The sequence below is a fragment of the Oncorhynchus clarkii genome, chromosome 26 (assembly GCF_045791955.1).
Source record: "Oncorhynchus clarkii lewisi isolate Uvic-CL-2024 chromosome 26, UVic_Ocla_1.0, whole genome shotgun sequence".
Classification (NCBI taxonomy): domain Eukaryota; kingdom Metazoa; phylum Chordata; class Actinopteri; order Salmoniformes; family Salmonidae; genus Oncorhynchus; species Oncorhynchus clarkii.
The window spans coordinates 31306133-31319548 of record NC_092172.1 but is presented as its reverse complement, the minus strand read 5'-3'; positions in this window follow the sequence as shown (position 1 = coordinate 31319548).

Genomic DNA, 13416 nt, shown 5'->3' with positions numbered 1-13416 from the left:
GCCTAACATAAACAGGGCACTAACAACACAATGAACATAAACAGGGTGCTAGCAACACACAGTGAACATATACAGGGTCCTAACAACAGATAATGAACATATGCAGGGTGCTGACAACACACAGTGAACATATACAGGGTCCTAACAACACATAATGAACATTTACAGGGTACTGACAACACACAGACTCTGGGGATATACAGTCGTAGCCAAAAGTTTTGAGAATGACACAAATATACATTTTCACAAAGTCTGCTGCCTCATTTTGTATGATGGCAATTTGCATATACTCCAGAATGTTATGAAGAGTGATCAGATGAATTGCAAATTATTGCAAAGTCCCTCTCTGCCATGCAAATGAACTGAATCCCCAAAAAACATTTCTACTGCATTTCAGCCTTGCAACAAAAGGACCAGCTGACATCATGTCAGTGATTCTCTTATTAACACAGGTGTGAGTGTTGACGATGACAAGGCTGGAGATCACTCTGTCATGCTGATTGAGTTAGAATAACAGACTGGAAGCTTCAAAAGGAGGGTGGTGCTTGGTGTTCTTCCTCTGTCAAACATGGTTACCTGCAAGGAAACACGTTCCGTAATCATTGCTTTGCACAAAAAGGGCTTCACAGGCAAGGATATTGATGCCAGTAAGATTGCACCTAAATCAACCATTTATTGGATTATCAAGAACTTCAAGGAGAGAGGTTCAATTGTTGTGAAGAAGGCTTCTGGGTGCCCAAGAAAGTTGATTCAGCTGCGGAATCAGGGCACCACCAGTACAGAGCTTGCTCAGGAATGTCAGCAGGCAGGTGTGAGTGCATCTGCACGCACAGTGAGGCGAAGACTTTTGGGGGATGGCCTGGTGTCAAGAAGGGCAGCAAAGAAGCCACTTCTCTCCAGGAAAAACATCAGGGACAGACTGATATTCTGCAAAAGGTACAGGGATTGGACTGCTGAGGACTGGGGTAAAGTAATTTTCTCTGATGAATCCTCTTTCCGATTGTTTGGGGTATCCGGAAAAAAGCTTGTCCGGAGAAGACAAGGTGAGCGCTACCATCAGTCCTGTGTCATGCCAACAGTAAAGCATCCTGAGACTATTCATGTGTGCGGTTGCTTCTCAGCCAAGGGAGTGGGCTCACTCACAATTTTGCCTAAGAACACAGCCATGAATAAAGAATGGTACAAACTCATCCTTCTAGAGCAACTTCTCCCAACCATCCAGGAACAGTTTGGTGACAAACAAGGCCTTTTCCAGCATGATGGAGCACCTTGCCATAAGGCAAAAGTGATAACTAAGTGGCTTGGGGAACAAAACATCGATATTTTGTGTCCATGGCCAGGAAACTCCCCAGACCTTAATCCCATTGAACTTGTGGTCAATCCTCAAGAGGCGGCTGGACAAACAAAAACCCACAAATTCTGACAAACTCCAAGCATTGATTATGCAAGAATGGGCTGCCATCAGTCAGGATGTGGCCCAGAAGTTAATTGACAGCATGCCAGGGCGGATTGGAGAGGTCTTGAAAAAGAAGGGTCAACACTGCAAATATTGACTCTTTGCATAAACTTCATGTAATTGTCAATAAAAGACTTTGACACTTATGAAATGCTTGTAATTATACTTCAGTATTCCATAGTAACATCTGACAAAAATATCTAAAGACACTGAAGCAGCAAACGTTGTGAAAATTAATATTTGTGTTATTCTTAAAACTTTTGGCTACGGCTGTACAGTTGAAGTCGGAAGTTTACATACACTTAGGTTGGAGTCATTAAAACTGGTTTTTCAACCACCCCACAAATTTCTTATTAACAAACTATAGTTTTGGCAAGTAGGCTAGGACATCTACTTTGTGCATGACACAAGTAATTATTCCAACAATTGTTTAGACAGATTATTTCATTTATAATTCACTGTATCAAAATTCCAGTGGGTCAGATGTTTACGTACACTAAGTTGACTGCACCTTTAAACAGCTTGGAAACTTCCATAAAATGATGTCATGGCTTTAGAAGCTTCTGATAGGCTAATTGACATAATTTGAGTCCATTGGAGGTGTACCTGTGGATGTATTTCAAGGCCTACCTTCAAACTCAGTGCCTCTTTGCTTAACATCATGGGAAAATCAAAAGAAATCAGCCAAGACCTCAGTAAAAAAATTGTAGACCTCCACAAGTCTGGTTCATCGTTAGGAGTAATTTCCAAATGCCTGAAGGTACCACGTTCATCTGTACAAACAATAGTACGCAAGTATAAACACCATGGGACCATGGGAAGGAGATGCATTCTGTCTCCTAGAGATGAACGTACTTTGGTGCGAAAAGTGCAAATCAATCCCAGAACAACAGCAAAGGACCTTGTGAAGATGCTGGAGAAAACAAGTACAAAAGTTACTATATCCTCAGTAAAACGAGTCTTATATCGACATAACCTGAAAGGCCGCTCAGCAAGGAAGAATCCACTGTTCCAAAACCGCCATAAAAAAGCCAGACAACGGTTTGCAACTGCACATGGAGACAAAGATCGTACTTTTTGGAGAAATGTCCTCTGGTCTGATGAAACAAAAATAGAACTGTTTGGCCATAATGACCATCGTTATGTTTGAAGGAAAAAGGGGGAGGCTTGCAAGCCGAAGAACACCATCCCAACAGTGAAGCACGGGGTGACAGCATCATGTTGTGGGGGTGCTTTGTTGCAGGAGGGCAGGACAATTGTGTGGATATATTGAAGCAAGATATCAGTCAGGAAGTTAAAGCTTGGTCGCAAATGGGTTTTCCAAATGGACAATGACCCCAAGCATACTTCCAAAGTTGTGGCAAAATAGTTTAAGGACAACAAAGTCAAGGTATTGGAGTGGCCATCACAAAACCCTGACTTCAACCCTAAAGAAAATTTGTGGGCAGAACTGAAAAAGCGTGAGCGAGCAAGGAGGCCAACAAACCTGACTCAGTTACACCAGCTCTGTCAGGAGGAACGGGCCAAAATTCACCCAACTTATTGTGGGAAGCTTGTGGAAGGCTACCCAAAACGTTTGACCCAAGTTAAACAATTTCAAGGCAATGCTACCAAATACTAATTGAGTGTATTCCCAACTGGGAATGTGATGAAAGAAATAAAAGCTGAAATAAATAATTCTCTCTATTATTATTTCACATTCCTTAAAATAAAGTGGTGATCCTAACTGACCTAAGAGAGGGAATTATTACTGGGATTAAATGTCAGGAATTGTGAAAAACTTAGGTTAAATGTATTTGGCTAGGGTGTATGTAAACTTCCGACTTCAACTGTAGGTGCAGATGTGAACTTGTGAGAACGAAATATGCAGTGACACCACTCTAACCATGAAGTGACATCACCGTAACCATGCAGTGACACCACGGAAACCATGCAGTGACATCACTGTAACCATGCAGCGACACCACTCTAACCATGCAGTGACATCACCGTAACCACGCAGTGACACCACTCTAACCATGCAGTGACACCACTCTAACCATGCAGTGACACCACTCTAACCATGCAGTGATACCACTCTAACCATGCAGTGACATCACCCTAACCATGCAGCGATACCACTCTAACCATGCAGTGACATCACCATAACAATGCAGTGACACCACTCTAACCATGCAGTGACACCACTCTAACCAGGCAGTGACACCACTCTAACCATGCAGTGACATCACCGTAACCATGCAGTGACATCACTCTAACCATGCAGTGATACCACTCTAACCATGCAGTAACATCACCGTAACCATGCAGTGACACCACTCTAACCATGCAGTGATACCACTCTAACCATGCAGTGACACAACACTAACCATGCATTGGCATCACCTTCCCTGAGATCTAAGTCAAGAGTGTGTGTTAGAACAGGGTGCATTGTGGGTCATTGTCATTGCCGTCAGAATGTTGACACAAGACCTCTTTCATTTGCTTTCAGCAAGGCAGGTTGAAAACTCTCATCTCCTAGCTACCCCTCTCAATTCAATTCAAAGGGCTTTATTGGTATGGGTAACATCTGTTTACATGGCCAATGCAAGTGAAATGGATAAACAAAAGGGAAATAAACAATAAAAAGTTAACAGTAAATATTACATTCACAAGTTAAAAAATAATATAATAATATACATTTCAAATGTCATATTATGTCATATACAGTGTTGTAATGATGTGCAAATAGTTAAAAAGGGAAAATAAATAAACATAAATATGGGTTGTATTTACAATGGTGTTTGTTCTTCACTGGTTGGCCTTTTCTTGCGGCAACAGGTCACAAATCTTGCTGCTGTGATTCCACACTGTGGTATGTCACCCAACAGATATGGGAGTTTATCAAAATTGGATTTGTTTTCAAATTCTTTGTGGGTCTGTGTAATCTGAGGGAAATAAATGTCTCTAATATGGTCATACATTTGGCAGGAGGTTAGGAAGTGCAACTCAATGTCCATCTCATTTTCTGGGCAGTGAGCACATAGCCTGTCTTCTCTTGTAAGCCAGGTCTGCCCACAGCGGTGTTTTTCAATAGCAAGGCTATGCTCACTGAGTCTATACGTAGTCAAAGCTTTCCTTCATTTTGGGTCAGTCATAGTGGTCAGGTATTCTGCCACTGTGTATTCTCTGTTTAGGGCCAAATAGCATTCTATTTTGCTCAGTTTTTTGTTAGTTCATTCCAATGTGTCAAGTAATTGTCTTTTTGTTTTCTCATGATTTGGTTAGGTCTATTTGTGTTGCTGTCCTTGGGCTGTGTGGTGTCTGTTTGTGTTTGTGAACAGAGCCCCAGGACCAGCTTGCTTAGGGGACTCTTCTCCAGGTTCATCTCTCTGTAGGTGATGAAAGGTTTGGGAATCACTTCCTTTTAGGTGGTTATAGAATTTAACGGCTGTTTTCTGTATTTTGATAATCAGTGGGTATTGGCCTAATTCTGCTCTGCATGCATTATTTGGTGTTCTACGTTGGACACAGAGGATGTTTCTGCAGATGGAATTTGTATTTGTGGTCCTGGGAACTAGAACTTTGTTGGAACACCATTATTTTGTTTTACTGAGATTTAGTGTCTCTGCCCAGGTCTGACAGAATCTGTGCAGAAGATCTAGGTGCTGCTGTAGGCCCTCCTTAGTTGGGTACAGAACCACCAAATCATCAGAAACAGTAGGCATTTGACTTCAGATTGTAGTATGGTGAGGCCGGGTGCTGCAGCCTGTTCTAGTGCCCTTGTCAATTCATTGATATACAGTTGCAAGACAAAGTTTGTGAACACTTTGGAATTACCTGGATTTCTGCATTGATTACTCAGAAAATGTGGTCTGATCTTGTCAAGAGAATTTTCAATCCCAATGATGATAACAATCACTATAGCTTTAATTTTTGAGTAGGTCAGAGAGGTGTTGAGAAAGTTGGGAACTATACGTGTGAGACCTAATAGTCTATTGTCTAAAAGTAGAGATAGATATATTAATCAGTCGAGTCACAAAAACGATAATCCGCTCACATGTGAGACCTAATATTCAATCAAAAATCACCTCTATAGATACGTTTCAATAAAGTAGGTCAGGGACATCATTTGTATTAATATAGATCACCTGTCGAAATACATTTCAGGGGTGGATCGTTGAGATCTACCAGAGGCGCACAAATAGGTCTGACTATTCCGAGAGGGAGGAATTAATGGTTAATTATTTGAGTAGGTCAGAGAGGTGTTGAGAAAGTTGGGAACTCCCTCTAACGTGTAAGACCTAATATTCTATCAAAAGTCATACAAATAATTATTCTGAATTCCTAGGAGATAACAACAATAAGGGTTAATTAACAATGGGGAGTAAATCCTCAAATGAGGTTCTGGAATTATATGGAGTCTAAGGAGAAAAATAACATTTATTTCGGCCCAAAATGGAGAGTGAAGTACGAATTTGATGAACGTCTAGATGTCGAAAAGCTATAATTAATTATAAAACAGACACATAAGCCAGACTCAAAGGAGGAATAGAAAAGAAAGAACAGAAAGGAGCAGAGCATCTAATAGTGACTCTCGGGGTAATTGTAGACCAGCATAAGGGAGGATTCAAGGGTAGGAGACCTGGGAAAGACAGTGGTAAAGGGACCGGGAGCGATTGGAAATGTTTAAATTGTGATAAAACTGGCCATTTTGCTAGAGACTGCAAGGCACCCTGTTCCAGCTGTCATAAACCAGGGCATATTTCCCGAAACTGGGATTCTCTGCCTCTAACCCTATTACAGGGGCTGAGTCACTGGCTTACTGGGGCTCTCTCATACCGTCCCTGGAGGGGGTGCGTCACCTGAGTGGTTGATTCACTGATGTGGTCATCCTGTCTGGGTTGGCGCCCCCACCTTGGGTTGTGCCGTGGCGTAGATCTTTGTGGGCTATACTCAGCCTTGTCTCAGGATGGTAAGTTGGTGGTTGAAGATATCCCTCTAGTGGTGTGGGGGCTGTGCTTTGGCAAAGTGGGTGGGGTTATATCCTTCCTGTTTGGCCCTGTCCGGGGGTGTCCTCGGATGGGGCCACAGTGTCTCCTGACCCCTCCTGTCTCAGCCTCCAGTATTTATGCTGCAGTAGTTTATGTGTCGGGGGGCTAGGGTCAGTTTGTTATACCTGGAGTACTTCTCCTGTCCTATTCGGTGTCCTGTGTGAATTTAAGAGTGCTCTCTCTAATTCTCTCTTTCTCTCTTTCTCTCTCTCGGAGGACCTGAGCCCTAGGACCATGCCTCAGGACTACCTGACATGATGACTCCTTGCTGTCCTCAGTCCACCTGGCCGTGCTGCTGCTCCAGTTTCAACTGTTCTGCCTTATTATTATTCGACCATGCTGGTCATTTATGAACATTTGAACATCTTGGCCATGTTTTGCTATAATCTCCACCCGGCACAGACAGAAGAGGACTGGCCACCCCACATAGCCTGATTCCTCTCTAGGTTTCTTCCTAGGTTTTGGCCTTTCTAGGGAGTTTTTCCTAGCCACCGTGCTTCTACACCTGCATTGCTTGCTGTTTGGGGGTTTTAGGCTGGGTTTCTGTACAGCACTTTGAGATATCAGCTGATGTACGAAGGGCTATATAAATACATTTGATTTGATTTGAATTTGAAAATTTGATTTGAAAGGCAGGAGAGAGAGACAGAGACAACGAGAGTGAGAGTAGAGAGATATGGAGATGAGACAGCACCAACTTTTTAAAGGTTTTAGATTTGTTAAACAACAGGATTCTTTCTTCCGATGACAATTGTATCTTAATTGTGTTCAATTAAGTACATATAAACATTGAGGAAGTTTAAAACTAATGATTTGAGGGAGTACAGTGGAATTATCATTATATTTGTAGTTAACTTTTGGGTTTCTGAATCGGTGTAGTATAATGAATGCTGAAGAAGTGTTTGTGGGGGGTTTTCTGGGAAAATGGGGGTTTGATTGTCTCTCTTTGGAATGTTTCCTGGGACTATAATCTTGGGGAAAGTGAGTGAGATAGAGGCCGAAAACTACCAAATTGAAAAGGCCTGGAAATGTTTTGTTTGTTTTTAACTTAGGGTAGTATATAACTATTTGTTGGTGTTTTTAAAATACTATGTTTGATTGGTGTGTACTATTTATTTTGGGTTTGGTGAGTTTTCCTTTTGTCTTAGTGCTAAGGTATCTTAAAGCGGCACGCACACACATGGAATTTTAGAAGTTTTTATTTTCTGAGTTTTAATTAACTTCTTGGTGACAGGGGGGCAGTATTGAGTAGCTTGGATGAATAAGGTGCCCAGAGTAAACTGCCTGATACTCTGTCCCAGATGCTAATATATGCACATTATTATGAGTATTGGATAGAAAACACTCTGAAGTTCCTAAAACTGTTTGAATGATGTCTGTGAGTATAACAGAACTCACATGGCAGGCTAAAACCTGAGAAAAATCCAACCCGGAAGTGGGAAATCTGAGGCCCCTATTGTAGATACAGTGGGATATAGGTTATGTTGCACTTCCTACGGCTTCCACTAGATGTCAACAGTCTTTAGAACATTGTTTCAGGCTTCTACTGTGAAGTGGGACCGAATGAGAGAGGAATGAGTCAGGTGTCTGGCAGATTGCCACAGGCTCTGAGGCACGGTCACGAGAGAGTTAGCTCTCGTTCCATTGCTTTTCTACAGACATAGGAATTCTCCGGTTGGAACATTATTGAAGATTTATTTTAAAAACATCCTAAAGATTGATTCTATACTTAGTTTGACAAGTTTCTACGTGCTGTAACAGAACTTTTTGAACTTTTTGTCTGACGTTCGGCTGGACCTGAACGCTTTTTGGATTTTGGATTTTTACCAAACGCCCTAACAAAAGAAGCTATTTGGACATAAATGATGGACATTATCGAACAAAACAAACATTTATTGTGAAACTGCGATTCCTGGGAGTGCATTCTGATGAAGATCATCAAAGGTAAGTGAATATTTAAAATGCTATTTTTGACTAATGTTGACTGCGCAACATGGAGGATATTTATTTTGGCTGGTTTGGGCTCTGAGAGCCGTACTCAGATTATGCTTTTTCCGTAAAGTTTAAAAAAAATCTGACACAGCGGTTGCATTAAGGAGAAGTGTATCTAAAGTTCCATGCATAACACTTGAATTTTCATCAACAATTATAATGAGTATTTCTGTGAATTCATGTAGCTCTCTGCACAATCACCGCATGTTTTAGAACTACTGAACGTAACGCGCCAATGTAAAATGAGATTTTTTATATAAATATGCACTTTATCGAACAAAACATACATGTATTGTGTAACAAGAAGTTCGATGAGTGTCATCTGATGAAGATCATTCATTTTATCTCTATTTGTGCGTTTTGTGACTCCTCTCTTTGGCTGGAAAAATGGCTATGTTTTTCTGTGAGTTGGTGGTGACTTAACATAATCGTTTGTGGTGCTTTCTCTGTAAAGCATTTTTGAAATCAGACACTGTGGCTGGATAAATGAGAATTTTATCTTTAAAATGGTGTAAAATACTTGTTTGTTTGAGGAATTTTAATTATGGGATTTCTGTTGTTTTGAATTTGGCGCCCTGCAATTTCACTGGCTGTTGGCGAGGTGGGACGCTACTGTCCCACATATCCCAGAGAGGAACCTCTTAGAGCTCCCCCCCCCTACTTTGTGCAATTTCCGCCTGAAGACATACCCAAATCTAACAGACTGTAGCTCAGGCACAGAACCAAGGATATGCATATTCTTGGTACCATTTGAAAGAAAACACTTGGAAGTTTGTGTAAATGTGAATTGAATGTAGGAGAATATAACACAATATAACACAATAGATCACAATAGATCTAGTTTAGATAAAAGAATGAAAAAAAAACATGTTTTTTTTAGTTTTTTTATCATCATCTTTAAAATGAACAAGATAAAAACAAACATTCAGATAGGATGATGGGGACAATTTCAGTGAAAAATATAAGAGGGCAACAGTACTTGTGCAAAGTTTCAGAATGATAACTTCCAAAATGAGTGTGCTACATGACATTTATCATGAAGTCACCCAGGTGTCCCACACAAGTAGCCCAAATGTACCCAAGTGGCCAAATTGGTGAAGGTATACATTTTGAAACAAATAACTATATACAAAATACCAAAATGGTATTCTAACACACACCCTACCCCCAAAAAAATGAGAAAAAATAAATAAAAATAAGAAAAAATAATAATTATTGATAAAAAAATATATGAAAAAAAAATATATATATATATACACATTAACAAAATAACATGGGTAACTATTTACACACTTTCAATATTTGGAAGACCCTCAGTCCTTTATCAAATCAAATCAATTTATATATCCCCAGCCTAAAACCCCAAACAGCAAGCAATGCAGGTGTAGAAGCATGGTGGCTAGGAAAAACTAAAACAAAAACCTAGGAAGAAACCTAGAGAGGAACCAGGCTATGAGGGGTGGCCAGTCCTCTTCTGGCTGTGCCGGGTGGAGATCACAGTGGTTGTAGAGGGTGCAACAGGACAGCACCTCAAGAGTAAAAATTAACAGTTTAGGGTTCCATAGCCGCAGGCAGAACAGTTGAAACTGGAACAGCAGCAAGGCCGGGTGGACTGGGGACAGCAAGGAGTCATCATGGCAGGTAGTCCTGAGGCATGGTCCAAGGGCTCAGGTCCTCCGAGAGAAAGAAGGAGAGAAAGAGAGAGCAGACTTAAATTCACACAAGACACCGGATAAGACAGGAAAAGTACTCCAGATATAACATACTGACCCTAGCCCCCACCCACTTTGCCATTTCACCCCACCAACTTTGCCAAAACTCTAGACAATATTCTGCTACTGATGCCAGATGCCATAGCAGTCTCTTTCTGATGTAAGCAGAGGGTCACTGAGCATGTGGTGCATGTGATGGGAGACTTCATCTTGCAAACAACACAGCAACGCCTCCATGCTGTGCCCTTTTGGCCCTTAGGCACATCCATGCCTGCACAAATATATTTGGGCAGATGAACACTTGTGGCAGGAGCAGAAGGGACAGGGCTTGGTGCAGTGGTGCTGTAGCCAGCAAGCTCCTTGATGCTCCATTTAATGTAGACTGATTGGAGGAAGCATGCTGGCTGTGTTGAGATGTATGGGTTTGCATTCTACACAATACCCTTTTATATATATATATATATTCACAGTGCAGGCTGCAAAAAGTAAGTGAACCCTTGAATTTAGTAACTTGTAGATCCTAATTTAGCAGCAACAACCTCCAGCAAACATTTCCTGTAGCTGCTTATAAGTCTTGCACAACGTTGAGGAGGAATTTCGAACCATTCCTCCCAACAAATCTGTTTCAGTTCATCAATATTTATGGGTTGTCTTGATTGCACAGCCCTCTTCAGGTTATGCCACAACATCTCGATTGGGTTAAGGTCCGGACTCTGACTTGGCCATTCCAAAACACAAATCTTCTTTCTTTTCAGCCATTCTTTAGTTGATTTACTTGTGTGCTTTGGGTCATTGTCTTGTTGCATCACCCAACCTCTCTTAAGCTTGAGGTCATGGACTGCTGCCCAGACATTCTCCTGTAAAATGTCTTGATACATTTTAGAATTTATTGTTCCCTCAATGATTGCAAGGCTTCCAGGCCCTGAGGCAGCAAAGCAGCCCCAAACCATGATGCTCCCTCCACCATGCTTCACAGTTGGGATGAGGTTTTGGTGTTGGTGTGCAATGCCCTTTATATTCCACACATAGCATTGTGCATTTTTCCCCCAAAATTCTACTTTTGTCTCATCTGTCCACAGCACATTTTCCCAGAAGCGTTGTGGAACATCCAGGTGGTCTTGGGCAAACTTGAGACGTTCCGCAATGTTTTTTTTAGACAGCAGTGGTTTCCTTCGTGGTGTCCTTCCATGAACACCATTGTTGTTCAGTGTTTTTCTGATAGTGGACACATGAACACAGACTTGCGTTGTTTGTAGAGTTTTCTGGAGGTCTTTTGCATTACCCTTGGGTTCCTTCTTACAGTGCCTTGCGAAAGTATTCGGCCCCCTTGAACTTTGCGACCTTTTGCCACATTTCAGGCTTCAAACATAAAGATATAAAACTGTATTTTTTTGTGAAGAATCAACAACAAGTGGGACACAATCATGAAGTGGAATGACATTTATTGGATATTTCAAACTTTTTTAACAAATCAAAAACTGAAAAATTGGGCGTGCAAAATGATTCAGCCCCCTTAAGTTAATACTTTGTAGCGCCACCTTTTGCTGCGATTACAGCTGTAAGTCGCTTGGGGTATGTCTCTATCAGTTTTGCACATCGAGAGACTGACATTTTTTTCCATTCCTCCTTGCAAAACAGCTCGAGCTCAGTGAGGTTGGATGGAGAGCATTTGTGAACAGCAGTTTTCAGTTCTTTCCACAGATTCTCGATTGGATTCAGGTCTGGACTTTGACTTGGCCATTCTAACACCTGGATATGTTTATTTTTGAACCATTCCATTGTAGATTTTGCTTTATGTTTTGGATCATTGTCTTGTTGGAAGACAAATCTCCGTCCCAGTCTCAGGTCTTTTGCAGACTCCATCAGGTTTTCTTCCAGAATGGTCCTGTATTTGGCTCCATCCATCTTCCCATCAATTTTAACCATCTTCCCTGTCCCTGCTGAAGAAAAGCAGGCCCAAACCATGATGCTGCCACCACCATGTTTGACAGTGGGGATGGTGTGTTCAGTGTGATGAGCTGTGTTGCTTTTACGCCAAACATAACGTTTTGCATTGTTGCCAAAAAGTTCAATTTTGGTTTCATCTGACCAGAGCACCTTCTTCCACATGTTTGGTCTGTCTCCCAGGTGGCTTGTGGCAAACTTTAAACAACACTTTCTATGGATATCTTTAAGAAATGGCTTTCTTCTTGCCACTCTTCCATAAAGGCCAGATTTGTGCAATATACGACTGATTGTTGTCCTATGGACAGAGTCTCCCACCTCAGCTGTAGATCTCTGCAGTTCATCCAGAGTGATCATGGGCCTCTTGGCTGCATCTCTGATCAGTCTTCTCCTTGTATGAGCTGAAAGTTTAGAGGGACGGCCAGGTCTTGGTAGATTTGCAGTGGTCTGATACTCCTTCCATTTCAATATTATCGCTTGCACAGTGCTCCTTGGGATGTTTAAAGCTTGGGAAATCTTTTTGTATCCAAATCCGGCTTTAAACTTCTTCACAACAGTATCTCGGACCTGCCTGGTGTGTTCCTTGTTCTTCATGATGCTCTCTGCGCTTTTAACGGACCTCTGAGACTATCACAGTGCAGGTGCATTTATACGGAGACTTGATTACACACAGGTGGATTGTATTTATCATCATTAGTCATTTAGGTCAACATTGGATCATTCAGAGATCCCCACTGAACTTCTGGAGAGAGTTTGCTGCACTGAAAGTAAAGGGGCTGAATAATTTTGCAAGCCCAATTTTTCCGTTTTTGATTTGTTAAAAAAGTTTGAAATATCCAATAAATGTCGTTCCACTTCATGATTGTGTCCCACTTGTTGTTGATTCTTCACAAAAAAATACAGTTTTATATCTTTATGTTTGAAGCCTGAAATGTGGCAAAAGGTTGCAAAGTTCATGTGGGCCGAATACTTTCGCAAGGCACTGTACCTCTTTCAGGTGATCTTCGCAGGACGCCCACTCCTAGGGAGAGTAGCAACAGTCCTGAATCTTCTCCATTTGTAGACAATTTGTCTTACTGTGGATTGATGAACACACCAAGGTCTTTAGCAATGCTTTTGTATCCTTAACCAGCTTCGTGCATTTCTATAATGCGTCTTCTAAGGTCCTGTGAAAGTTGTTGGGATTGAGGCATGGTTCACAATAACCAATCATTCTGAAGAAGAACAGATTTGTCAGTAACCAGGCTTTGTGTACCTTTATTTAAAGGACAGGGCACCT